Source organism: Equus asinus, chromosome 3 (genome assembly GCF_041296235.1).
Source record: "Equus asinus isolate D_3611 breed Donkey chromosome 3, EquAss-T2T_v2, whole genome shotgun sequence".
Classification (NCBI taxonomy): Eukaryota; Metazoa; Chordata; class Mammalia; order Perissodactyla; family Equidae; genus Equus; species Equus asinus.
In genome coordinates, this window is record NC_091792.1 from 156,591,475 (window position 1) to 156,612,500 (window position 21,026).

The window sequence follows — 21,026 nt, forward strand, 5'->3', positions numbered from 1 at the left end:
AGGGTCCTGGCAAGTTCAAGGAAGGCAGATGGCTCCATAAGGTAGGGGTCAGTGTTATGGATGGAATGTTTATGTCCCCCGCAATTCATATGTTGAAACCCTAACCCCCAGTGTGATGGTTTGCGAAGATAAGGCTTTGAGAAAGTGATGAGGGTGGCGCCCTCATGATGGGATTAGTGCCCTTATAAGAAGGAACACAAGAGAGCTTGCCTTCTCTCTCTCTCCACCTTGTGAGCACACAGCAAGAAGTCAGCTATCTGCAAGCTAGGAAGAGAGCTCTCACTGGCACTTTGATCTTGCACTTGCCAGCCTCTAGAACTGTGAGAAATAAATTTCTGTCAGTGAAGTCTACGATATTTTTCTTATAGCAGCCAAGCAGACTAAAATAGTCAGTAAAAACAAGAACATCAAGAGATGAGATCAGAGACATGGCGACAAGGACCATGTGCTTCATCCTGGGCCACGGGGAGCCCCTTGAGCCCAGGAGTGATAGAGCCAGGTGTAGTTTCACAAAGGCATCACTCCTTCTTGGCATGACTGCTCTTCTTCCCAACTCTCCCAGTAACTCAAGGGCCATTCCAAGGAAGGACTGTGTGGCCAGGACCTTCAGACTGTCCTGGAAGGGCGCTGGACCTCGTGATCTGTTCACAGAGACTGGGGTGAGGCAAGCGCCGGCTCTAATGCCACTCTGCCTCCAGCTCAGTCAATGACAGCCCTGGAGGCTCCGCCCTCCCGGGTCCCAGTCTTAGGAATGTGAGGACACTTGGAGGTCGAGACAGAACAAAGACTGAAACATGACTCTGATGGGCAGATGACAGCATGCAGACACGGGCCTGTGAAGGGATGGTGGCCCATGTCTAAAATGGAGCAGAACCATCAGCACTTTGGGGTGCTGGGAGTAGATGATGGAGCCTGGATTCCAAACCACGTTCCACGGAGCCTTGGTGCTCCCTGAAGATGCTGGGGGCCGGGGGCGGGGGGGGGGGGGGGGGGTGCTCAGGGATCAGGGGTCTGGAGCAGCAAATGGTTGATACTATTGTTTTTCAGGTGTACTAATTTTAACCGCTCACCTGGGCTGCCAGGAGAACGCTCAGCTTTGTGTAGCTCTTGGGGTAGAGCCTCTCCCGTCATCTCCAGTAAAAGGTATCCTGAGACGACAAGGTAAGTTGTTGACAAAGACCTTACCGAAGGCAAATGTGGTATGCAAAGATTCTCAAGACAGAGTACTCTCACAACCACAACAAAGCCCAAGTACTATACTGATCAACTGAGCACTCAGGAGGGCACAGCTGTTGAGATTACGACTGTCACCCCAAACCTTTCATTTTGAAAGTTCAACATTCATCAAAGCAACCCCACTGTTCTCAGGGCCTGACCTTGTAACTAGTAAGCAGTATAAGTTTAAAGTCAGAAAATAAATGTGCTAACAAACCAATGCCTCCCTGTTTTGTATATTGGGGTAGTTTGGTTTAGCTGCTAAAACAATTTTTTTGAAAACACTTCATTTTACAGACGGGAAAACAGACACAGAGGGAGGTAGGGGCACTGAGTTGTCTATGATAATCTGTGACTATCATCCCTGCTCACTGGGCTTCAAGAAGGCAGAAACCAAGTGCCCGGTGCACAGCAGGCACCCCACAAACACCCACGGGAGGAAGGACTGCAGGGAGGCAGGGCAGGCAGTAGCTGGGGAGGACTCAAACCTGCGACTCCTGGCTCAGGGCTGGTTTTCACACTCTGCCACCCTCCCTCTTTTCCTAGAAATGACGATACAGCGCACACCCACCATCACAAGGAGGGAAAGTGCTGTAGAACAGGGCCAGAATGTCTTCCTTCTTCCACAGGAAACCACTAAAAGCCAAGCATGCCCTTCGCTCTAAGCACCAATCTGGAATGTGTGCTTATTTGGATGGAGAACTGCCCTTTACACTCCACAAACAAGGTCCCCTGGTCTCACCTGTAGACTCGGCAAGATGGTAGGAGTGATTCGTACTTACTGGAGGGAGCCAACCAGTTCTTAACTATTTTAGAAACAACCAGACTGTGTAAATACAGGATAACTGGGGACCAGCCTTGCCTGCCCTGGTTCTCAAGCTGGAGTGGGTATCAGAATTTTCCCAGAAGGCTTGTTAAAAGCCAGACTTCTGGGCCCCACCCCCAGTGCTTCTGATCCAGTAGCTCAGGGTGGGACCCAAGAATGTGCATTTCTAAAATGCTACCAGTTGATGCTGCTGCTGCTGCTCCAGGACACCACTTCAAGAACCACTGTTCTGATCTGTTCATTACAAACTCACCTTATTGTGGGTCAGTAAGGCAGGTGTTCATGTAAGGCAGGATGGGTAGGATGCAGACTTAGGAGATGGGGTGGGGGCAGAGGAATGGGCATTCCAGGAAGTGGGGCAGCAGGAGCAAGGGCATGGAAGCTGGAAACAGCGGGTAAGGAAGTCAGCAGTTCAGTTTGGCCAGGAAATAGGGGTGCCTGGGAGTGATGAAGGATGAGGTGGGAAGGAAAAGCAGGGCCCTGGATGTCAGGCTGACAAGAGTGGAACTGAGCATCAGCTATGAGCCAGGCACTGTGTTTGCTGCCACTAGTTTCTAATTTCATTGCACTGTGGTCAGAGAATGTACTTTGTACTATTTCTATCCTTTTAAATTTATTGAGGTTGTTTTATGGCCAAGCATATGGTCTGTCCTGGAGAAGGACTCACGTGCACTTGAGAAGGATGGATATTCTGATGTTGGTGGAATATTACACAGATATCTGCGAGGTCTAGCTGTTACATTGCTGTTCAAGTTTTCTATTTCCTTGTTGATCTTCCGTCTAGTTGTTCTATCAATTATTGAAAGTGGGATATTGCAGTCTCCAATTATTGATGGTGAATTATCTATTTCTCACTTCATTTTGCTCAGTTTTTGCTTCACGTATTTTGGCGCTGTTGTTAGGTGCATATATGTTTAGTTGTTATATCTTCCTGATGGATCGACCCTTTCATCATTATAAAATGTTATTATAAAATATCCCTCTTTATCTCTAGTTTTTACTTTAAATCTTATTATCAGTATAATCAGTCTAGCTTTCTTGTGGTTGCTCTTTGCATGATGTGTCTTTTTATTTTCAATCTATTCGCATCTTTGAATCTAAAGACAGCATACAGTTGGAATGTTTTTATATATTCTGACAATCTCTGACTTTTGATTTAATTGTTTAAGCTACCCACATTTAACCTTATTATTGATAGAGTTGGGTTTACTCTGCCGTTTTACTCTTTGTTTTCCATATGTCTCACGTCTTTTTGGTTCCTCTATTCCTCCTTTACTGCATTCTTTTGCATTAAGTGAGTCAGGCAGTGTTTGGCATACAAGTCACGATGAGAACTTCAAAGGGCTATTTATTTTTAATTCAGACAGCAAAATTTCCTCTCTGACAATTTTCAGTTTCTTAAACAGCTCATTTTTTAATCAATCATGATTTTTTTCTCTCTGGTGCCAGCAAACAGGAGCAAATCAATTACTCATCCAATAGTCACCGAACACCATCAACAAAAATGTCCATTAGCAGTTTCCTTGGTTGGAGGAGTTGAGGCTACAGCTTGACCTGCCCACAAGGAGGAGGGATGGGGCCATTGATAATGTTTTGGGAATCACCTTCATGGCATGTGGCAACTGGAAGTGTGGTGACAGGTCAGTGCTTCAGACTGAGGTGAGAAGGGTTGGTCAGAATCCACAACAAAGTCCACAGCATGGGGATCTTCAAATGCCATGGCTTTGCTCTTGCAGCCACCTGGCACAGATGCTAATGAAACTCTCTCTGGTAAGCAAAGGTCCTTTCTGCACCTGCTACATTGAACAGATAAGACACCATCCCAAACTGATCAGCCCACATCCCTGCCTGAAAGTGACTTGACACACACCCAAACCTCCTTGTCACTTGACCTCTTAGTCTACCTACAAAGCCCTCTGTTCATCAATAAACATGAAGGGAAGCTACAACCCAGGAGCTTGTGAATTATGAAATCCCAAATTCACAATGTATGTTGTGAACACCTGAGGTCTGCGGCACCCAATACCTCTCCCCCATCTTCTGGCTGGAGCACTCCCAATTTCTGATATCCTATCCAGCATCAGGACTTGTTTGTGACTTTGGTCTGAAGTGCCTTGCATTCATTTTTAACCATCCCTATGGAAAACTCAGGGGATCTGGTCCTTACCCAGGTCCTCATAAACTGGGCTTATCCTGGATGACTGTCATACTCCAGGGAGAGATAGATCATGTCAGTAAAGCACCCATTTGACTGACACTCTAAACAGATTAGGCACAATTTAGGGATATCCAGGCCCGTGTTCAAAATATGGCGTCTGGTTGGCAAAAAGAATCTCATCCAGCCCTCATCACGGAAGGCTCAGAAACCCAATTACCGCTGGGCTTACTGAGGTCACTCGCCCAGCTGCCCCGGCCCAAGGAAGCAGCCCTGCCAACTCCCAGAAAGCAGGTGTGTCTTCCAAAGTGCATTCTGAGGTGCAGCCTGGGAGAAAGGGAAAAGTCATGCCAATGTGACCTTCTGTAAACACAAGAACACGGTTTGGACGCTGAAGAACAGCTTTCTAACAATTTCTAACAATTTTTCTGCCCTAACCTAAGAGCAGTCTGTAAGGTAGTGAAATCCCTGTGTGCAGGGGAAGGGAACCTTTATGAAGTTCCACAGATGCTTCACACGCGTCATCTCTGGGCTGACACAACCACCTGGGTATTGTGATACCCTGAGTATCGTGGTATCGGAGGCTTATGGAGTTAGCTGTCATTAGAGGTGGCTGCTGCAGAGAACAGAGTGAAGCTTATTAAGGGTGGAGTGGATCTGATGCGCGCAACAGACACTAGGACCTACTGTTTCCCTGCTAGGTCCCTCCCAATACTGACATTATAAGAATCTGTGAGACCAAAGGCCAAAATTCTACTGACCACCTACTGTGTGCCCCACCCTGTGCCAGGCTCTGGGAATCCCACAGTGAATCAGATGGCATCTCAACCCTCCTGAAACCTTCTGGAAACTTCTGTGTAGTGGAAGAGTCCGACAAGTCACTAGCAGCTTCAATACAGTGTCCAGTGCAGTGACAGAAGGACGTGCAGAGCAGTAGGAGCTCTGGGGACATGCCTGACCCGGCCTGGGGATGGGGAGAGGGTACAGTCAGGAAAGGGCTTCTGGAGGAAATAAGGCTAATGGTGGATCCTAAGCACAAGTGGAGGCTGCTCCCCCGGGGGATGAGGGTGGGGAAGGCTAATAGGCAGATCTGTCAGAGGGAACAGCACGTGCAAAGGCCTGGCTCAGTCAGGAACAGCGGGTGGATGATGTAGCTGGACACATGCTCCACTGAAGGTGTGAGAAGGGAGGAGGCAGGAGTGGGCCACGCCAGGCCAGCAAAATCAGGTGACGGAGGAAGCCATTAGTCCATTCCTCTGCCTCCGGGCTGTTCATCCTAATCCAGCTCCAGCGACTTCATTCACTCCACCTGCACTCATAGAGTAACAAACGGGCCTCTCCTGGGGGCCCAGGAAGGATGGAGGAAGTGACATCCAAGCCGGGCCACGGAGCCTTAGGATTTCACAGGTGGGTGCTAGCAGGGTGAGGCATTCCAGGCAGAGGGTGCTGGCAACCAAGGGTCTGGGGGAAGGAGCAGGGCTTGGGAGGGAGGTATAGTTCATTGGGGAAATAATGTGAAGTGAGTTGGGAGCAGGCCATGGGGGACTTGAATGCCAGGCTAAGGTGGCTGAACTCTCCAGAAGTAATCAGCAACTGCAGGAGTAGCCAGAGCAGGTCTGAACCCCACCACTGCCATTTCTACCTGTGCGACCGCAGGTAAGTCACTCATTCTCCAGCAGTGAAGTGGGGCAGGCCCGATGATGGCCGGAGGGGAAGGCTTATTTCTGCCTTCATCACTCCTGCCTTCAATAACCTGCCCCAGGGGCTCGTTTCCGCTCATTTGTGAGCACAGCCCACCCCTAACCCCCCACCCCAGCAGGCTGCCCGACACCAGGCACCTGCAGACAGGTGTGCCTGTAGAAAACGAGGACAACATTAGGTGACCCCTGCAGGCATCTCTCCACGTGGAGCAGACGAGCCCCGAGATGGGGATGGGGTGTGACCCCCAGGACACCCGAGCTCCTAGAGGTGAAGTGACTTGGCCTCCTCGTAGCTCCTGGCTGTATGGGAGACAACCCAATTTCTCCCTCAGCTTGGAGGAAAGCAGCGGAGATGGGGTCGGGAGCAAAGGACACGCGCAAAACAAGAAGGGGGCTACGCCTCACCCCGAGAAGCAGCTGCCCTTGTCCAATCAGAGCTGGGCCACCAGTGGCTCTCGCCCAATCAGAACTGGCCGTGGAACAGCCCCGCCCACTGCGGGGAGATGCTCAGAGACCTCTCCTCACGGAGGGGCCGTGGAAAAGGCACGTGAGACTGCAAACTCTTCCCGGAACAGCAGAGTCCTATTGTGACTGTTACATGCAGAAGGATTAAAAAAGGCTAGAGCCACTGAGTGGAGGCGACTCTGAGCAGAGCCGCCCAATGCTCTGGGGCCACACAGAAGTAATCGCCTTGGCTGCCGCTTAGGGAGAGCCTGCTATGCACCAGGCTGGATGCAGATCCATCTGGTTCTCCTCCGCAGGCCGGCCCTGATAGAGACCCAGCTCTGGGCGCCCCACGACCGTTTACCATGCCTCCTTACCAGCATCCTTGAGGGAATCACCTCGGTCTCAGTGAGCACGTTTGTGTTTTATTTAGATTGCGTAGACTGTGGGTCTCCCCTCTCAGAATGAAAGCTGCCATGGGCGGGTACCGTGCCACATCTCCTCCTCAGAGGGCCCTGGTTCCTTCCAGGGACACACAGGAGGCCCTCAAACATGCACTGTCAGTGTCTGTCATCAGACAGAGCTTCTCGTTTACAGAGAAGGCCGCTGAAGCACTGAACACACTTAACGACCTTGCCCAGGGCCACCACTTCACAGGAGGCAGGCGACCATCCTCGGAGCCGGGCCCTGCCCTCAAGGAGCTGGGAGTCTGGAGCAGGGCTGCTCAAAAGGATGACATTGTGAGCCCATGTGCAATTCTAAATTCTGCTAGTAGCCACATCAAAAAAAGTAAAAAGAAACAAGTAAACTAATTTTAATAATAGTTTCATTTAGCCCAACTTATCCAAAATAGTATCATTTCAACATGCGATCAATGTTAAAGTTACTACTGAGCTCTTTTTCATTCTCTTTCTCGTACAAATTCTTTGGAATCCAGTGTGTATCGTCCACTCGCCAGCCCATGTGGATTCAGAGGAGTCGCACTGCAGTGCTCAGGGCCCCGAGAGGCTACCTGACTGCACAGCTCGGCTCCGGGAGGTCCCCTGGCCACCTCGGGTCAAGCAAGCTCGCAAGTCCCTGGAGCAAGCAAGCGTATGGGTTAGGGGACTCAGTCACAAGCGTTATGACCACGCTTCTGCAGCTACCACAAGGGGCAGCAGCGTTGACAATCACCTACTGCACCCGGGCACGGTTCTGGGCAGTCTACACCGGTTATTTCTGACCTTCATGCCGACTACAAAAGGTAGGGGCACTGGACTGTCTCTGTATTGAACGAAAGAGGAAAGTGAAGCTCAGAAAGATTAAGTAACAAGCTCTAGATCACAGAGCCAGCAAGACAGAGGGAGGAAGTTAACTCATATCCGACTCCACACAACGGTCATTTAATGAGCACCTATTGTGTGCCAATACCCTGTGCTGGGAGATGAGAGAAAACATGCCAGGCCAGGTTCCTGTCCTCAGTTGCTTGCGTTCTAGCTTAGGGGACGGGAGGAAGGATAATAAACGAGGAAATGAAGCCATTTCAGATGGTGATGAATTCAGAAGCAAACACGGTGCCGATGGGGAGAATAACAGTGGAGGGGAGGTGGCATCTACCTGGAGTAGGCAGGGAAGACCTCTCCAAGGAGGGGAAATTTGAGCTGAGACATGAAGGAGGAGAAGCCAGTTCTGGCGAGGGCAGGAGAAGAGGATGCCAGACGGCAAGCAGCAGACACAAATGCTCTCAGCAGGAAGAGTCCAGCATGTTCCAGGAACCACAGAAAGGCGGCCGGGCTCCCCGTGCTGTGCCAGCTGCCTCTCTGGGCCACTCAGTTGGCCTCAGGCTGTCCCTCGTGCCTTGGGGCAGTCCCACGCTCTAGCTTGGAAAATGGGAAGCCGAGAAACCATTCTCCAGATGTCAAGAACAAGTCAAGGCTGGAGGCTCCCAGTGCAGCGCCGGCCACCAAGGGCACATCCACAACTGTCTGACGGGCAACTGAACTGATGAATGAGCGAGCAGTGGGAGGAGGGAATGGAAGCACCAGGAGAACAGAACCTGGGCAGCCAAGGCTCAGGAGAGGGAGTTTTAACACTTTAAGCCTTGCTTCAAACGCTATTCATACTAGCCAACAGGTGGACACTAGCCAAAAGGTGGACACCACCCAAGTGTCCACCAACAAATGAAGAGAGAAACAAATGTGGCAGATCCATACAACGGAATATCATTCAGCCATAAAAAAAAAGACTGAAGTACTGGGGCCAGCCCGGTGGCACAGTGATTAAGTGCACACGTTCCGTTTCGGCGGCCTGGGGTTCGCAGGTTCAGATCTTGGGTGCGGACATGGCACCGCTTGGCAAGCCATGCTGTGGCAGGCGTCCCACATATAAAGTAGAGGAAGACGGGCACGGATGTGAGCTCAGGGCCAGTCTTCCTCAGCAATAAGGGGAAGATTGGCGGCAGATGTTAGCTCGGGGCTAATCTTCCTCAAAAAGAACAACAACAAAAAAAAGACAAATACTGACACAGGCTACAACATGGAGGAAGCTTGAGGTCATCATGCTCAGTGAAAGAAGCCAGTCGCAAAAGGCCACATATTATCTGACTCCATTTATATGAAAGGTCCAGAAGAGGAAATCCATAGAGACAGAAGGCAGATCTGTGGTTGTCAGGGGCCAGGGAGGGGGAATGGGGAGTGACTGCTTAATGGGATGGGGTTTCCTCTGGGATGATGAAAATGTTGTGGAACAGATAAAGGTGATGGTTGCATAACACGGTGAATGTACTCGATGCCACTGAACTGTATACTTCAAAATGGTTAATCTTAGGTTGTGTTAATTTCATCTCAATAAAGAGGGGAGGGAGAGGAAACAAAGAATTGTTTCAACAGAAGAATCAGGTCGTGATCCTGTTACATAAAACCCTGGGTCTCGGCAAGCAGGTCACAGTGACCAGTCTCCAGAAGCAACAGGATAAAGTCGGAAAAGAGGGAGGACAGAGGTTCCGAGGTTAAAGGAAGCGGAAAGCCACCTTACCAGAGCACTCTGCGTGCCCACTGTGATGCCCGTAATCCTCACCGTGTGCCCGGCCTCCAGAAGAAGCGGGACACCATCGGTGTGGCCCACCCTCCAGCCCTGAGGAAGGCCCAGGGGCCAGTCCGGGGCTCCAGAATCAAAATGCAACCAAGGTAGAGGCATGGGGGCCAGCGGGCCAAGCCAGCACGTCCCCTGACCTGGCACACACAAGGGCATTACTGCCACAATGTGCAGCCCTTGGCAGTCCTGGGAGGGCTCCGCACAGAGCCTTCTTTCATTCCCTAAAGTGGCCCGTCAGCCAAGTCTGGGACACGAGGGGGAGAGGACAGCAGGAGGCCTGCATCCACACAGCATCTGGGTCCTCCAAGGTCCACTCTGGAGCTTTAGGACATGTGATGGCCTGGGGCGGCTTCCCAGAGCTGGAAAGGGTAAAGTGGACACCACAGGCCGGGCCGCTGGAGAGGACAGACTGACCTAACACCCGATGAAGGTGCAGCTGCTCCAGGGAACAGCCTCGGAGCTCCTGTGCCTGCAGGAGGCTGGGCTCGCCCCTCTGTTCTCTATCCCGTCCTCGCACCTCTGAGATCTGCAGGGAGGGGCCTGGGGTTATCCCCATCCGCAAATGAGGACACTGATCGCCGAGGGGTTCGGAGGGGGCATTTGCTCGTCCTTGACCAGCTGGTAAACGGCAGAGCTGGCATTCAAACCCAAGGCTGCCATCAAACCTTCCTCTGCTAAATTTGACACCGCTGATGTTTGCTTTTTGCTACAAAGCTCCTGCAAGGCAGCATGGGTCGCGGTTAAGAATGTGGGCTGCCAGTCTGGGAGGAGGGAAAAGTTCTGGAGATGGATGACGGCAATGGTTGCACACCAATGTGAACGTGCTTAATGCCACTGAACAGTACACTTAAAAATGCTTAATATGTTAACCATATTTAAGTATTAAATATATATATTTAAGACAAAGATATTGTAAGAATTGATCAGGTACTAGGCCATTAAGAAACTGTCGACAAATTTTTAAAAATAGACATCATACAGGCCACATTCTCTGAACACGGTAATATTCAATTAGAAGCTAATAAAAAACACCCTACCCCCCCTAAAAAAAATAATAACATGGACTGCTTGCGTGTTGCTGCTCCCCCAGTTACCAGCTGTGTGACCCCAGGCAGGCTTCAGAGCCTCCCTGCGCCCATCTGTAAAATGGGGCACGCAGGGCACCTCCCTTTGGACTTGCATCCGGGACTGAATGAACTCAAACCATGGGTGGCCCAGACCAGGGGCAGCCAACGGTAAAGGGCCCAGCAGCAAACGTTTCCGGCTTTACAGTGTTTGTCACAACTGCCCAACTCTGCCGACACAGTGCAAAAGCCGCCATGGACAACAGCCCATGAATGGGCGTGGCCACATGTGATAAAACTTTATTTACGATCAGGCAGCGGGCTGCAGGGTCGTGCACACACCCTGGCACTTGGGAGGTGCTTAGCAAATGCTAACTGTTATATTTAAGGAAACAGCATTTATCTCGATTCATTTCTGTAGCCCAGTGAGAGCTCCAACACTCCCTGCTGCAGTTCCGAAAACAAATACTAACACCAAAGACGAGAGGGGGCCCCTGCCCGCCTCACGCCAGCACCCAGCACCAGTGCCCGCCCGCCACCCTCTCTCTGCTTTCAGGGTGACTCTGACCCAGCCGGCTAGTGGCCTCCTGGGCAACTGCCTGCCAGCACCCTGCCCTCCCTACCTCCTACCCAGGGGCTCCCAAACCCCGCCCTTCACAGCACGAGGGCCCCGGGCCCCTCCCATCCCCGGCCTTACCTGCTGGCCCATGGCCCCTGGGCTGTCCACCTGGCCTGGGAAAGGCATGAGCAAAGAAAGCCTTTTCTGAAGGCATCCAGGGCCAGAGTGACAATGCCGAGGTCCCACCGCCGGCCAGCCCTGGGGCCTTTTCCCAGCCTTGGATTACAGCATCCCCAACGGCAGCTGCCGGCTTCAGGGAACGTGTTTCTGTGAAAAGCACCAAGACAGCTCCTCTGATTGGTTTCTCACACCAGCCCTGGAGGACCGTTGTCTTTCCATCGTGGGAGCCAGCGTGCTTCATGGAGCAATACCTAAGCTCCAGATCGAGGGACCCCTGCCAGTGAGTTCCGCCCCCGCCTCTGCCTCCAGCTCCAGACCTGCTTGTCAGGTGCTCACATAATTCTTACCCGACTGGTGCCGTGCAGCTTAAATGAGATCATTCATGGCAACAGTGGGAGTTTAAGCAACGACAGCTATTTTCCTTCTGTGAACATCAAAGGAACTGGGCACAGAGAGGTTAAGTGACTTCCCCAAGGTCACACAGCCGGTAGGGTCCGAGCTGGTCCTCAGTGCAGCTCCTCTGACCCAGCCATGTTCCTTCACAGCTCAGCTCACCTAGCTGGTGGCCGCTGCTCACGCTCATTAGTTCCATTAAGAGTTTTCCTACAACCTGGGTGGAAAGTACTGTAATGCCACACCCCAACCACTGAGCAGGAAAAAAGATCAGAGGAAAGAGGCCTCAAAGGAGCTCCTTTCGGACCGAGGAGGGAGGTGGCCCTCACTCTGAGGACCTCGAGTTCAGGACTCCTGAACACAGCTCTCAGCACCTACTCACACAAGTCTGCGCATGTTGCAGTAGCCAACATGGCACCCGCTCCCCTCCCCTTTCATCCCCGCTTACTGAGTTGTTAGCTTATTAGCCTGACGTTGTTAGCTAGAGAAGGACAAAGAGGGCCTCGCACTGGGGCGTTCCCTCCATGACAAAACCAAAGGACTCATTTTTTAAATCACTTATCACACACTCCCTCGCCATCAGGACCACTTATGAAGTGCCTCCTGCACGTAGAGACCACATTCTTGATCCCTACACCAACCCAGCCAGAGAGAGACCACTGCCCCTATTCATATAGGAAATGGAGGCTCAGAGAGGTTAATCCTCTTGCCCAAGATCACACAGCCATAAGGAACTGAACACAACTTCAGAAGCCCCGCAGGTTGACCCAACCACCTCGGCAGAGGAGGAGACCAAGGAGAAGCAGGACTCACTGCGGCCACTGCCAATCCTCCCGAGGGAGGCGGCCCATTTAGTCAGACAGCCCCGGCAGGAGGCACCTGCCCAGTCACGGCTGAGGGAGGGGCAGACCCAAATGGGAAGCCAGGCTCCCAGTGGAACCCAGACCCAGTGGAACCCTGGCTCCAGAGCCTGCAGAGAGGCAGGCTGCCATCCCCAGGGAGTGAAACCAACAGCCAGAGCGCGCAGTGGCGCTGGCTGCTGGCTCATGCCTTCCTCAGGAACTCCTTCTGCCGCCCCTCTCCCAGCCCCATGCCCCATACACAAGAGAGCGGGGCCTGCATCCTGACTCCTCCTCACGAAGCCTTCTGGTCAGGCGGAGCCGTCAGGCGCTCTCCTCTCACAGCGCAGCCCGTATCGGTGCCGGCGGACTGCCTCCCTGGGAAAACGGAGCCCCGGTCAAAGCAGGGCTGCTTCTCAGACCTCACTGCGTCCCCAGTCCCTAGTGAGTAGGGTCAGCTTAAGGAGCATCTACACAAATACGGACACTATATATGGACATAAAGTTCTAGGAGACCACAGATGAGAGAACCATACAACCTGTGTGGCAGAGTCAGGGAGCATCGCAAAGAAGTAACATGAGAGCTGGGCCTTATCGTATGAATAGGAGTTCTCCAGACAAGAAGAGAGGTGAACATTTCTGGGAGAGAAAACAGCACATAGGGAAAAACCTAAGTATGAAGACGTGTCTGGGGAACACAGAGGTGGCACAGCGTGGTGGGGAGCGGGAGAGGTGGCCAGGGAAGCCAGGTGGTGAGGAACTTCTGAGGTCATGGGAGCAGTGGGAGCCACGGATGGCTTGCGGAGGAGGAAAATGGCAATGCTCTCATTTGTTGGGACCACACTCTGACCCTTTGAGGGGCTTCTCGCTGTGAAAAGACTCGAAGTGAGAGTTCCCCGCAGGCCCTGGAGTGGAGATGTTCAGCATGACAGACCACGTGTGAGAGTCTCAACAACAATGGAAACTTTGCAACCATCTGTAAGCCTCAAAGAGTGTTCTCAGAGCAGTGGGTGTCCTGGGAGCAGACGATGCCTGGCCGAGCAAGCATCCTGAGGAGTGGTCCTGACCACCCCACCTCATCCCCAAACCTGCCCCTCCGCCTCACCCATCGGGGGCATGGAAACGTAACCCACCTGCCCAAGGTCCTGGTGGAGAAGCCAGCTCCTCCCCCAGCCTCGCCCCACACCAGTGGGTCACCCTGAGTTAGGGGGGAAGGCCCCCCTTGAGCCCCCATATTTACTGTGGGTGGAGCCCTGTGTGAGGGGCTGAGGCCGCCCCTGCCCTCCCAGACCTCCCAGTCTGGTCTGGGAGGGCAGGGGCCATCAGACGGGACAGTAGTGTGTCCAGCTGTGCCATACAGGGAAGCTCAGGCAAGGGGCTCTCCCCGCCCTTGGTCTAGAAGGAGCTGGCCAGCTGAAGGAAGGGCGTTACTGGAGAGGGAACAGCACGAGCAAAGGCCAAGGACAGGGTGCCTGTGAGTGTGCGTGGAAGGGGTGGGGATGGCGGAGGAGGGCCAGCGGCGAGATACAGTATCTCTGGAGCTTAAAGCGGCGGGCAGAGGCTGGCTGAGAGCCCAGGCCGCCAAGCCATCAGGAGACGGGCAGACCAGGGTGTGTGGCGAGGGGAGGCGTGCTGGGGTGGGGGGGCTGCTTCTAAGGCGAAAGATTCCAGCCTAGCAAGCGGCCTCTAACAGAAATGACGAAGAGCCCAGCAGCAAGGAGGGTGGAGCGACGGGGCCGGGGGCGAGGGCGCGGCAGACAAACGCAGGCCCTAGAGGCCGCTGGCTTGAACGCAGGGCGCCCTGCAAGGTGCCCGGCCCCGCAGGAGCCAATCCTGTGCGCCATCTCCGGAGGCCGAGTGCGCCCAGGGCGCGCCGGCCAGTCAGGAGGGTGGGTACCAGCCTTTCTTCCATCTCTCCAGCCTCCTCCCCAGAGCCCACGTGGGCACAGCAGCGCGGGGGTGTGCGTGGCAGGGGCCGCGGCAGCGTGTGCCGTGCGTGGGGTGGGGATGCCGGCAGGGCGGCCTCGCCCTCTCGGCCCCCCGTCGCCGCGGCGCGGCCCGGGGCTCCATCCTCTGTGCCACCTCGGCCCCGGGATGGGGGACCCTGACCTACTGAGTGGATAGGACACGGAGGGAACCGACCGGCCACGCCCCCCGCGCCACTCCCGGGAGGCACCCGGTGGGTCCCCTCCCCCTCCTTGGCTCAGGGGCGGAATGAGGAGAGGAGTGGAAATGGGGGTGGCGTGAGGGAGAGAGGGAGACTGTGGGCGGGACGGGAAGGGGGCGTATGGAGCGAGGCGACGCAGAGTCCTCCTGCTGGGAGACGCTGCGGGGGGAATTTGGAAGGGGTGGGGGATGGGAACGGAAAGGTGGGGGACCTCGGAGGTGAGATGCGAGAGCGGCAGGGGACTCAGGACGGGGTGCGAAGGCTGGAAGTGGGGAAGGTGAGCGATGGGGCGGGGCGGCACCGGTCACCGCGTCCCTTGCCGCCGGGTCCGCCCATCGGTCGCGGGGTCCGCGGATCCCCTTTGGCCAGCGCGCGCCTCCCACCCCCCGGCGCACCTGTACCCACCTGCTCGGCGCGCAGGCCCGAGCCGGGCAGCAGCAGCAGGCGTAGCGAGCGCAGCCCCGCGCCGCATCCTCCGGCCGCCCCCTCCCCGCCCCGAGCTGCCGCTGCCGCCGCCCCCGCCTTAAAAAGGACAAACGGAACAGAAAAAGGATGCGTGCAAAAATTTGAAAAATCGTAAAAAGCAAATGAAGAAGACGGGCAGGGGTGCAGGCGGCTCGGCAGGGCGGGGGTACAGATGCAGCGGGGCCGGTGACCGTGCTCTGGGCAGCCGGCCGGCGCGTGCCGCACGCTCCCGGCTGCAGCTCCCGGGCTGCCGGCGCCCGGCTCGCGGCGCGGCCCCGCCCCTCCCCTGGGGCGCCCCTCCGATTGGTCCGCCCTCCTGCCAGTCAGAGGGAGGGCGCGGCGCTCGCCCCGCCCCGCCCCGCCCCGCCCCCGCCCGAGGCCGAGGCCGGGAGCGGTTCCGCGGCCGCGAGAAGAGGCGCGGGGAGCCTGAGCCTGCGCACTGGGCCCCGGGTCCGAGCTGCTGCCCCGGGAGGGGCTTCGGGCTCCAGACAGGGCTGACGGCCCCGGGAAGCTCGTCCCTGCCCTTAGGGGGCTCATATCCAGTCGGGGAGGATGGCGTATATAACCTGGGACCCTGGCCATTCTAGGCCATCCGTGGTCCAGGAAGACACGACCCCCGCGGGCGCTGTACCCTTTGCACAGGTGGGAGTCTGAGAGCTAGAGGTTAAAGGAGAAGGTTGAAGGTGACACAGCCAGCAAGTGGCAGAGCTGGGTGTCTTACTGCTGAGCCCACAGTCTTCACCACTGGGCAGAGCCACGTCACCGAACAATAGTAGACTGAACCATGTGATGTCCAGCCGGGGCTTGAAGGAAGGGTGGGATGTGGCTAGGCGAAGATTCGTTCATTCACTTTCGTTCAACCGATATTTATTAAGATCTAGAGATACCACAGTGAACAACAGAGAGAAGGCCGCTGCCCTCCTGGGGCTTACGTTCTAGCAAAGAGAAGGGAGGGAAGAGCATCCACATAAGGGAACAGCATGAGTAAACACCTAGTTGGAGGAAAATGTGGCACATTTGAGAATCTAGAAAAGAGCCGTGTTTCTGGGCCACAGAGAGGCAAGTGGGGGAAGATGAGGATGGGAAGGGAGGCAGAGGCCAGCACATGTAAGATCTTGTAGGCTGTGGGAAAGAATGTGGAGTTTATCCTGAGACTGTCTGACCAGGGAAGGTGGTCAGATTTACATATTTAAAATATATTGGTCCAGATAAGCTATGTTAAGCCCCAGTAACAAACCAACCCAAATCTCACTGTCTTATTTCTTGCTCACACTGCTTTTCCCGCCTGGGCCAGCAGGGGGCTCTGCTTGCTCTAGTGACTCAGGAGCCCATGCTGATGGGGGCTCTGTCTTCGCTGGGTACCCACAATCGTTTTGACAGTATGAATGAAAGGTGGCAGTTCGTACTGGCTTTTAAAGCTTCCACTTGGAAGAGACACGTCACTTCCCCTCTTGGTTCCCTGGCCAAAGGGAACAGGGCCGCCCCTGACCTGAAATAGGGAAGGAAAGTGCAGACCTCCCAGGTTTCAAGTAGGAGCGGAGACCTGGGGTATCTGTGGACTGATCTGAGACTCTCATTGACAGAAGCACTAGCTGCCTGGGGAGCGTGGTCCGAAGGAGGCAGGTGTCGATCAAGGAAGCGAGGGGGTGTGGCTTTGGTGACAAGTGAAGCGGAGCATCGAGAGGGTCAGGGGGTGGAATTGGCAAGACCTGCTCAAGGCTTGGACACGGGTGGGGCCGGGTGTTATGGGTTGGATCATGTCCCCAAAAACTCATACGCTGAGGTCCTAACTCCCAGTACCTCAGAATATGACCTTATTTGGAAATAGGGTCCTTGCAGATGTAATTAGTTAAGATGAGGTTGTACTGGAGTGGTGGGGGGCCTTAATCCGAGATGACTGGTGTCCTTATAGAAAGGGGAGATTGAGGCACAAAGACACGCACACGGGGAGAACTCCATGTGAACCTGAGGCAGAGATCAGGAGGATGCACGGAAAGGACAAGGGATGCTGAGAATGCTGGGAAAGTCCCGGCAGCTGGGAGAGAGGCCTTCAGAGGGCACCTGGCCCTGCCAACACCTTGATCTCAGACTTCTGGCTTCCAGAACTGTGAAACAATAAATTTCTCTTGTTTAAACCACTCGGCTTGGAGCTCTTTGATACATTTATATATATATATATATATATATATATATATATATATATATATATCAGTTAGGGATTACATTTGGCTGTGAGTAATCAAGATGCCAATACAACTATACAATGGCTTACACAAATGAAGTATTTTTTTCTCACTCAGCAAGAAACCCAAAGGTTAGTAATCCCTTATTTTATCTCCTTTTGCTCCTTCCTCCTCAGCGTGTAATTTTCTTCCTCATAGTATCCTCACAGTGGCAAGATGGCTGCCCTTCCCCCAGCATCCCATCACCATCCCAGTTGAGAAGAAGGGAAAAGGCAAAAGGCACACCCCAACCAAGCTGTCTCCCTGCTCCCTTTAACTCCTTCCCTGGAAACTCTTCCCAGAGACCTCTGTTTTGTCTTTGATCAGAACGATGTCACATGGCCACCCTTCACTTAAGGGAAATAAAAAAAATTTAAGGAGGGCACATTGCTGCCTGAAACAAAGTCAGGGTTCTGTGAGTGAGGTGGAGGGGAGAATGGATTTTGTGCAGGCAACCAGCAGTGGTGGGTCCAGGTTTGCTGGACCTGGAGCTCCTACAATTTGGGGGGCCCTCTTTAAGAGAAAGAATAAAAAATTACAACTACAAAATTAGGTACCAAAGTAAATATTTAGAATAATAAAAAAAAAACCCCAAAATATTAAATGTTTCAAGCTGACAGATATCACAAACATTACAAAACCCAGAAAACTAATATAATAATTATTTAAATTAACTACCTGATATCCACCTTTATAATTTCTTTTTCTACATTTCTTTGGCTTCTTCATCCCTTTGGATTATCTCTTCCTAGGACAATGACTTTGTAATATTTTTTCTAGAGAAAAAACAGATAATTCAGCGTACTCCTCCAATGAGGGAATTTTTTTCGGTGTTGGTTAGAACACTTTCCTTCAGCCTCATAATGCATTATTGGTAGTCACGTGTGGTTTTAGGATTGTTGTCAGATTTGGGAAAACCTCTATCATTCTTTCATCAATGAACACTAAGCTTTGGAAGGATTACTCTTTATTTCAGTTTCCTTATTGTGATTGTGTTAATTTTCATGGTAAAAGGCAACTGTACAAATTCAAACCAGGAGACGACTGGACCAGCGCTTCCTCAGCCTCGGGTGTGTGGGGAAGCACGGGACAATGCAGATGCCCAGGCTCCCCACACCCCGCGGAAGCAGGGCCTCTGAGGACCGGGGCCTGGGAAGCGGTGTTTTTCTGAGTGCCCCAGGTGATTCGGCTGTCTGCTGAAACCTGAGAGGTTCCCATTCCGGTGATTCCAAGCTCGCCTTGCTCCACGCCCTCAGGACAGCCCTCCGAGGCCAGTACCCTCTCTTTCTCCTGATTAGGGATGAGGAGGCCCTGGGGCCCAGGACACGCCGCAAGCAGCAATGTGGGAGTCTAGAGCCCGTCCCTCTCTGGAGCAGCCTTCCCTGGCACCGTGTGACTTGTGGTGTGTGAGCCCAGGCCTGGAAGTCACAGAAAGACAGGTTTCAGCTCAACAGGAGGACCAACATTCTCATCAGAGATGCCGCTCTCTGAGAAGTTGTGAACGCCCATCCTCGTGATGGGTGGTTCACTCCTGAGGGTGTCAGACAGCGGATGCCGCCAGGGTAGAACTTGGGTCCTTCCCCGCCTCTGCAGGAGCCTGGCTGCCTGGGAAGGATCCCGGTCTGCCACTTAGTAGCTGGTGACCTTAGGCAAGTTACTGACATTTTACCTCCGTTTCCTCATCTGTAAGATGGGGCTTATAATGGCAATGGTGAGTTTGGATGGGGATTAAATGGGTAAATATGTATATGAATCTGTATTAGTTTTCTAGAGCTCCATAATAAATTACTGCAAAGGAGGAGGCTTCAAACAACAGGAATTCGTTCTCTCACAGTACTGTAGGACAGAAGTCCCCAATCAAGGGGTTGGCTGGGGCGTGCTCCCACTAGAGGCTCAAGGGGAAAATTCTTTCTTGCCTCTTCCAGCTTCTAGCGGCTCCAGGCGTTCCTTGGCTGTGGTGGCATCACCCCCATCTCTGTGTCCGTCTTCACGTGGCTTCTCCTCTGTGTCTGTCTTCTCCTCTTTTCTAAGGACGCGGGTTGTTGGATTTGGGGCCCACCTAGATAATCCAGCATGGTCTCATGTCAAGATCCTTAACTTAGGGGCCGGCCCAGTGGCGCAGCGGTTAAGTTTTCACCCTCTGCTTCAGCGGCCCAGGGTTCGCCGGTTCAGATCCCGGGTGCGGACATGGCACCACTTGGCAAGCCATGCTGTGACAGGTGTCCCACATAGAAAGTAGAGGAAGATGGGCACGGATGTCAGCTCGGGGCCAGTCTCCCTCAGCAAAAAGAGGAGGGTTGGCGGCAGATGTTAGCTCAGGGCTAATCTTCCTCAAAAGAAAAGATCCTTAACTTAATAACATGTGCAAAGACCCTTTTTCCAGATAGGGTCACATTTCCAGCTTCCGGGAAGGCATTGTAAATCACGATCATTTAACTACAATTGTGCTCATTCCTAAGGAGGAGGAAAAGGTGCTAGGAGATGACAGAACTCGGAGCTTGGCTTGGTCTGAGGTCAGGAAGTTTGCCTTGAGGAAGTTAGCTCTGAGGATTAGCTAGCTAGATGAAGAGGAAGAGGAAGAGGAAGAACGTTCCAGGGAGAGTGAAGAGCGGTATGAAGGCCCCAAGTTTGGACTTGACCTTCCAATTGAAAGGGAGCCATGGAGAATTCTTGAGGAAGGGTAAGCGACGGGATTAAAGGAGGCCTGGTGAGTGTATGCGGAAAGCCAGGCCGGCCCCGCCAGCCCCACCGATGCTTCTGCAGACGCCTGCCTAGGCACCAGGGACGTGGCTGGAAACAGCTGGTCTCCGCCCTCAAGGCCTCGTGGGCCCGTGGAAGAGACGGAAGATAGATCATTATGATGGGCTAGCCCAGCAATAGGAGTGCAGGGGAAGGGACTCCTGAGGCCACTTTGGGAGTCAGGAGGGGCTTCCTGGAGGAGGAAACACTTGTGCTGCGGTTAGACGAGGAGGGAGGAAGCAGGCCTTAGAAACTGAGGAATGTAAAGTTCAACAATTTGCCTAAGGTCAACAGCTGGTAAGTGGCGGAGCAGGGATTCAAACCAGTCAGTCTGGCTCCCGTGGTGGCAAACACCGCCACAGCCCCCTGCACCTTGTAAGCACAGGAAACTACTTCTGTGCTGCGGGGCAGATGCAAAGAGCAAGCTCCAGGCAACCCCCTGAGGCCGAGGGGCACCAAAAAGCCAGTGCCAGGCAAGGAATGAGGAGTACCAGGCTTTGTCACTGGCCAGCCGTGAGTTAGCTGTGCCCCTGGGAAAAGCCCCAGCACCTCTCTGAGCCTCAGTCTCCTGCTTGTCAAGTAGAAATGATGCCACACCCCACACCTGCCAGACAGTCTGAGATGTGGATCCTGGTTCCACCATTTGCTCCCCGTGTCACCTGGAACCTCAGTTCCCTCATCAGAGTCATGGGAAGAACAGAAGCTACTTTACAGGCTGGTTAGGCTGTTTAAACAGATTCTGATCGCGGCGCACCTAAGACAGAGTTGGGGCCATGCCGTGTGCTCAGGTGGTGAAGCTGCTGGTATTGGTGGCAGAAAAGCCCACCTCCTTCCATTCCTGCAGCGGAGGCACGGCTGTTCCCATTTTCTAGATAAGACAGCGGAGACCCAGAGAGGCCAAAAAGGATCTGGAACCTACAGCCGGGTCTCTGTGACCCTCCGTGCTCTGAGACCTCCATGCTCTCCATCAATTCACTTTCAAATCC

General features: G+C 53.5%; 1 protein-coding gene across 1 annotated transcript in view; it reads right to left on the reverse strand.

The window, feature by feature from the left end:
* JAKMIP1 (janus kinase and microtubule interacting protein 1) overlaps positions 1 to 15,357 on the reverse strand; it is a 149,337-nt gene extending 133,980 nt beyond the window's left edge. Inside the window, exon 1 of the mRNA XM_070506264.1 lies at positions 15,020 to 15,357. The gene's annotated coding sequence lies outside the window, so the exon portion shown is untranslated. The remainder of the gene's footprint in view (positions 1 to 15,019) is intronic.
* Between the last annotated feature and the right edge of the window lie 5,669 nt (positions 15,358 to 21,026).